The 7,461-nt window shown below is 41.6% G+C and overlaps 1 non-coding gene across 1 annotated transcript; it reads left to right on the top strand.

Moving 5' to 3' along the window:
* Nucleotides 1–4,945: 4,945 nt before the first annotated feature.
* LOC148211360 (small nucleolar RNA R71) lies at nucleotides 4,946–5,052 on the top strand. Its single transcript, XR_015791104.1, has one exon. It is a non-coding gene; the product is annotated as a small nucleolar RNA R71 (small nucleolar RNA).
* Nucleotides 5,053–7,461: the final 2,409 nt, after the last annotated feature.

The raw sequence follows: 7,461 nt of genomic DNA, 5'->3' as shown, positions 1-7,461 counted from the left end.
TTTGGTACATACTGTACTGGGCTTACCCAACTGCTGTCGGATATTGGGTATATAACACCGGCGTCAAGCCATTTAAGAATTTCTTTCCTTACAACCTCTTTCATCTTCGGGTTCAACCGCCTTTGACTCTAAATAGAGTTCTTAGCATCTTCTTCCAGTAAGATTTTGTGCATGCAAAAGGTCGGGCTTATCCCTCGGATATCTGCTATCGTCCATCCAATGGCCTTTTTGTGCTTCTCCAAAATCTGCAATAAAGAATATTCATTAGTAGGTGATAAATTGGAAGCTATAATAACTGGTAAAGTGTCGTCATCCCCTAGATACGCATATTTCAAATGCGACGGCAATGGCTTCTGCTCCAAAGGGGGTGGTTCCACTATGGACGGAAGTAACGACTTGCATTCTTCTTTGTGTATTTTTTCAACAGGATTAGTCACATCTTCCAGTCCTTCTTATCTTATCAAGCTCTTCTTCAATCTCTGTAACTAACAAGTCATAAAACTCATCAAACATAACAGGATTCAAGTTAGTTATAGCAGAGCACTCTTCAAAGTCTCCTGGTAATTTCATGGCGTCTAGAACGTTAAATTTAACTTCTTCATTATTTACCCTCATTGTAATTTCTCCCTTCCTCACATTAAAAATTGTATCCCCAGTGGCTAGAAATGGTCTTCCTAAAATAATGGGAACGTCTAAGTCTGCCTCGCAATCTAGAATGATAAAGTCCGCAGAAAAAATGAATTTGTCCACCTGGACTAAAACATCTTCTATCTTTCCCTCAGGTCTTATGATAGATTTATCTGCTAGTTGGAGGGTAACCGTAGTAGGTCTAGCTTCTCCTATGCCTAAAGATTTGAAAACTGATAATGGCATAAGATTAATGCTAGCGCCTAGATCACATAATGCCCTACCTAAGTTTTTCCCTCCTATGGAACATGAAATGGCAAAACTGTCAGGATCGTTACACTTCATGGGTAGCGGGCTGCCTACAGCTTCACTACTACATTTTGTCATGGCTACCAGTTCATGCTCTCCTATCTTTTTCTTCCTAGAAACTATATCTTTCAAAAACTTAGCATAATTTGGTATCTGTTCTAGAGCATCTACTAATGGTATATTTATATGCAATTGTTTTAAAATATCTAAAAATTTTCTAAACTGGGAATCATTATTTTTCTTAACTAATCTTTGTGGAAACGGGGGAGTAAGGGTAAAAGAAGGTTGTACCTGTGGAGGAACACTCGGGGTGTCCTCATTACCTTTTCTAATATTTTCTTTTTCTGGTGTTGTTGGATTTTCTAGTATCTTTACAGTTGGTTCAGTGGACGGAATCTGTACATCTGTTGTTGGCATTGTTGGTCCATCATATGCCAGTCCACTCCTAAGGGTGACAACTTTGCACTGTTCTTTCCCTTCTCGTTTTGGTAATTCAGTATGGCCTGGAAAAGAACCTTGTGGTCTATTCTTCAATTCATTGGCGAGCTGTCCCAATTGGGTCTCGAAATTCCTCATTGATGCCGCTTGGGATTGTATCACTGCGTCGGTTCGGGCCATGTACTCCTTCATCATATTCTCAAGATTTGAGTTGTTATTTTGAACTGGTGGAGTCTGTGTTCTCTGATTATAATGCTGTTGCGGTGGCGGGATGTATTGCTGTGTATGTAACGCCCCGAATCCCTCAGGTTAGTTAGTCTCGAATCGGGAGATTTTTCTTTTAATTTTCAAAGTGAATGTTAATTGAATTTATTTATATTTATCGGGCTCTAAAATCCAATTAAATTAATATTTACCGGATCCCGTGTGGTGGGTCTTGTTTAGGATGGGGGTAGATTTCTTATCTTTGGGCTTGGACTTATTGGGCCTCCTTTGGGTTATTTTGTTTTTAAAAGAAAGGGCAAAAGCAAGAAAACAAAAACAAAACCCTAGCCCATTCCTTCTTTTCTCTTTTCTTCTTCTTCTTCTCCCTAGCCCCCCCCCCCCCCCCGTTCTTCTTCGTTTCCAATTCCCGCCGCCCCTCCCTTCGTTTTTCGGCAGCCCCTCCGACGCTCGACGCAGCACCGGTGCTGCTAACCACTCCGACCGGGACGTCGACTTGTAGCAGCGACGGACGAAGGACCACGCGCAGCGGCCGGCGACCGAACAGCAGCAGCAGGCGGCGCGACCTCGACGTTCCGGCACCTGCAGTAGCGGCGGCGCGTTTCCCCCGGCATCGGCAACGAACCAGTGCAGCTCCTCTCCGCAGCGGCACACGGCGGCGACCCAGATCTGCGGCGACGCACGGTGAACGGGTGTACAGCGGCGAACCGGCGGTGGTCGGCTGCTTCGATCCGACGGACAGCGACTCCAGCGGCGGGATTTGTACGTTATAGCAGCGTTTAGGACGTTTGGCGGCGACGCATATCCGTTCGAAGCTCGATTTAGGCTACCCACACCTTAGCAAGCTAGATCTAGGTGACCCACATCCATACGAAGTCGGTTTGGTGGTAATGTGTCATTCGAATCCTTTTAGAGTTGAATTTCGGAGGCCAAATAGGTTGTTTAATGTGCTGTATTTTCTGTTTCGGTGTGCTTAGGTGTGGAGTCGACGCAACATTTAAGGGCGCGGTTGTGTGTAAGTAGCACGGGGGTAGGTGCATGTGTTGGTGTATATTATTTGGTTGTCGATGTACTGTTTATGATGCTTAATATTGGTTCTGATACGTGGTTGTGCAGTGTCACTCTTGTTTATGTAGTTTTGTATGCCTGGTTAGAGTTGAATGTCCGTCGGTGTTATTAGTGTGAATTTTGCATTGTTGAACTGCTGAGATCTGTTGTAGAATGACGTATGATTGTAGGGAATGTTCGTTAAAGTGAATTTATTTTGGAAATGTTCGTTGTCTGAATTCGTATGAAGTGTTTGGCGTGTCTCATGAGTTTTTATTATATCTAGCAGTGCTTATTGAATATGGACGTTGGATATTATGTTTGGATGAATTGTGTTGGGCTCCAATCGTTTGAAATTTGTTGACTATGCTCTGTTATGACTAAACTCACTGTGGCGCTGTTGTTAAGATTTGGTATGTCGTGAAAGCATGTTTCGTTTATTGTTTTGCTATGAGAATGATGTTTATGTTGTGGAAGCATGCTGAAATGTGTTGGTGATTTGTGAGATGCATTGAAATCATACTAGTGGTGGTGTTGTTGATGGGCGTTGTGGTGGTTGGTGTTATTAAGGGGTTAGTACTGGAATCTGGGTTGGAGGCTAGAAACGATATGTGGAGTTTTGCAAATTATGAAGTGAATGGGTGAGTGTCAGGGCCTCGGGTATAAATGGTCGGGGGCTGATACGTCACTAATTGGGTATCGAGGCCTCGGGAATAAATGGTCGGGGGTCGATACGCCAATATTGGATAAAGATGAGTGTCGAGGCCTCGGGTATAAATGGTCAGGGGTCGATGCGAGGAGTCTTTCGAAAGGAGAACTATTGGGGCCTTAGGTATAAATGGTCAAGGGCCAATAGATTGTAAGACGTCGAGGCCTCAGGTATAAATGGTCGAGGGTCGATGCACTAGTGTCGGGGCTCTGGGTATAAATGGTCAGGGGCCGACACTACCAAAAGAATGGTTTCGAAGAGCTCGATTAACTGAGGTGAACATAGTTGTATTTGAGGTGTTAGGGAGCCAGGTGGACGGCAATAGTTTTTATATGATTGTGGTTAGCATCGGGTCTTGTAGAGCATGTTTATGGATGAATGTATAATGTATTATTAGAGCATGTCTATGGTTGTTCGCATACTGTACTGATAGAGCATGACGATGTATGTTTCCTTCATGGTTATGAGCATGATGTTTGTGTGTGCTTGGTGAGGGCTACTTACGGAGTATATTTTATATACTCACCCTCCCCCCTATACAATGATTGTTTTAGGTGAAGGACTCGTGGGTGACCATGGTGATGGGACGGAGGAGACCTGACGAGCGAGGACCATAGGCTGCTTAGTTTTCCTGTTTAGTTTAATTCATTGGTTAGGGCCTTATGTTGTGGCCAATAAACGGTTTATTTGTATTTGAATAATTGAGAGTTTTTTTCCTTGTTGTTAGTCTTGCTTCGGGTTAGGTGCCTATTTGAGTTTTATTCCTTTTGTTTAGATTCATATAGATTGAATAATAAACTTGCCTCGTGAGCTGGTTCATGAATGTTGTTGAATGTTGTTCCATGAGATTGATTTATCATTAATTGGATGTGGATTGGAACTTGATTTTTATAAGCTTATGTGCATAGGAAGTTGGCAGGATGTAGCCGGGGTTAAATTTGATTAGTTGGGTAGTTAATGTGACCTAGAGGTGTGTGGAAAATTCTGGGTCGTTACAGTGTAGGTGGAACATAGGGCTGCTTGTTCTGCTGGCTCTGCCTTTGATTAAAACCGTTCGAACCTCCTTGACCTCCCCATGAGAAAGTAGGGTGGTGCCTCCAACCTGGGTTGTAGGTGTTCGAATATGGGTTAAAGTTCCTATTGTTCCCATGTCCTACATAGAAAACGGAAGCAGGGTTATGTGGACAATTATCATAAATATGGTTTTCACTGCAAAATGAACAAATGAGATCGTTGACTTGGCAAACAGGGGCAGTAGTGCAATAATCCGACTGCACAAGTTGTATCGGTGTGGCTAATGGATTTTTTATTCCCAACGCCATCTCTTTCAGCCTCTGGTTCATTGTAACCATCTCTTTCTGCATCGAGGTCGCAATGTCCAGAGCCAAAACTCCAGCTGGATCTTGCTTCTTTGGTGCTGCCCTAGATCTTTGTGAACACCATAGTTCGTTGTGTGAAGCTAAGTCATTTAGGATGTCGACTATCTCGTTGAATGTCTTCTTTGTAAAGGCTCCGTTGGCAGCATTGTTTAGCATCATCTTAGTAGGATGATCTAAACCTCTAAAGAAATGTTCTATCTGGATGCATGCCGGCAAGCCATGGTTCGGACATTTCCTGATGAGTTCTTTAAATCTTTCCCACGCCTTGTGAACAGGTTCACGATCATACTGTCTAAAGTAGATGATCTCCTCTCTGATATCAGCGTGGCGAGTAGGTGGGAAGAATTTTGTTAAGAACTTCTCCACTAACGACCCCCATGTGGTGATGGATCCCGGGGGAAATGCATTGAGCCATGCTCTAGCTTGGTCCTTCAAAGAAAATGGAAAAAGTGTTAGTCTAAGAGCATCGTCTATTATACCAGGTAATCGAAATGCATTTGCAATTTGAATGAATGATTTCAGATGATCATGTAGATCCTCATGTTCCTGCCCTCCAAAATGTCCAATTGTCTGCAACATTTGGAACATCATTGGTTTAAGCTCAAAGTTTGCGTGGGCTGGAATAGGGTTGACTATCCCTGAATCAAAGTTCTGAAAAGCCGTGGCGGCATATTCTCGCATTGCCACGTCTCTGTTGTCCGCCATCTGGATATGGTTGAATTCATCATTTCTTGCGTGATCCCTCATATTACCATTAACAGCAAGTGGATCAACCGGATCACAAGGTGGAATATCTGCCATTGATGTGCTCGTACTCTCTACCTCACTTTCAGGACTGATTTCACCTTCTCTCTCTTTTTGCTTTTCTAGTTGTTTTCGAAGTCTTTGCTCCTTTCGAGTTTTTCGAAGGGTCCGCTCAATCTCAGGGTCAAGGGGTAGAAGAAAAGATCTTGTGCTCATGCACTTTAACTTGCCCTTGTGAGATAAAAAAATATAGAACAAAAACGGTGGATGGAAATTACACCCAACAACAATTCACAAAAATAAAAACTAAAATAATTTTAAAATAATTTTAAAACTAATGTCCCCGGCAACGGCGCCAAAAACTTTATTGGCGTTTATGCTGAACGCACGCACTAAGCGTGGTAACAATTTTATCAATGCAAGCGCACACCTGTCAGAGTAATATAAAATGGATGGAGTATCCAAGTATCGATCCTCAAGGACTTCTAAATAATTTCCAAACTCTAAAGTTTTAATGAATAGTGAACGTTGAAATGAGTGATTCTTGTAAAATGGGAAGTGGTCACAAATAATGGTTTTGGATTTGGGATTTGGTCTTATAATGGTAAAACCTAGCCCGAATTACTTCGAGTTAGCCAACAAAGAATCAAGGATACGCTAAGAACGATATGCATTTTACATTAGGAACCAACGACTACGCTTTTCACTTGACTTATGTCTAAGCAAGTTCAAAGTCCTAAGACATTCCCTAATATGTCTATTATGAGAGATATCTTAGTTGTAGGATGGAAATAGTCGCAACCTCGGGTTAAGGTCCTATGTATAGGCTACTTAACCGGAACACTTATGTCTAAGCCGCTCCTCTCCTCGGTTTAACCACTCAACTATGCAAATAAGCAACCTTTTCAGTATTTACTTGTTAAGACTTACAGTGGCCTTCTCTAAATCCTAACTTTTTGGAAAAACATGTTGAGCAATAAGTAGAAAGCAAAAACACTACTTCTTAGCAACCTTTTTTAGAAATAAAAGGCTAACTATCCATAACCGGGCTAGAGACGGGAATTTAGAAAGACATATTGAAGAAAATACAGCAAGTAAAATGGTTGAAATTGGAGAGTTTTGCTCGGGATTGAGAGCTTCGCCCTTCTCTTTCAAGCAAGGGGCAGTGTCACGTGCTCTTTCCTCCAAAAACACAACTCTCTTAACTAAAAATAAAGTAAAGGCAAAGGGAAGATAAGCAAAGTGCTGGATTTTTATATATTTGAATAAGTAGAAAATAACTAAGTACAAACAGAAACAAAACAAAGCTCAATAAAGGAATGTAAAGTGCTCGGGATTTAAAAACCAAAAGCAACTAATGAAAGCAACTCAAAAGTACTTAGAAAGCAACAAAGAAACACTAAAAAATGATCAATAGAAGGAAGCAAGGCTTGATGAATTTGGTGGACAAGCTGCTGGAATTTATAGCTGTGCAGAATTAGTTAGGTAGGTCCTAAAACGATGGAGAATCACCCATTTGCAACTCTTTTGACTGACTAAATCGTGCCTAAACTTATAGTGGAACACTTCTTCTACACGTATGCATCGGTTGGAACCACCAAAACGCATTGGAAGACGCGTTTCATTAAGGGCAAAGTTGGAAGAAAAACAGTTTTCTGCAGCCTTCCCAGGTGCCTGGCGCCTCCCATGTAGATATTTCCGTCTTTTTGCTTCTTTTGATTAATTTGCACTCCCAAATGGTCCTAAAATGTCATAAATACAATATAAGCCAACCACAAACCATCATATATGAATTTTGCATGAATTGGAACTCAAACGACCGAGAAAAAGTCCGAAACAAAGTTAAAACATAGTAAAAACAGCATCTAAAACCTTCTTTTTACGCATGTAAACAAGCGTTATCAATATCATTTAGAAGTTTTATAACGTTAGATTGTTATTAAATTATGAACTGTGAAGAATTTGAGTTTCGCTAGAACTTTAGTG

The sequence above is a fragment of the Momordica charantia genome, assembly GCF_013281855.1.
Source record: "Momordica charantia cultivar OHB3-1 chromosome 5 unlocalized genomic scaffold, Mcharantia_2.0 BLBB01000005.1, whole genome shotgun sequence".
Taxonomy (NCBI): Eukaryota; Viridiplantae; Streptophyta; class Magnoliopsida; order Cucurbitales; family Cucurbitaceae; genus Momordica; species Momordica charantia.
Note: the sequence above shows the minus strand (reverse complement) of the source record. Positions and strands in the feature narration are given on the sequence as shown.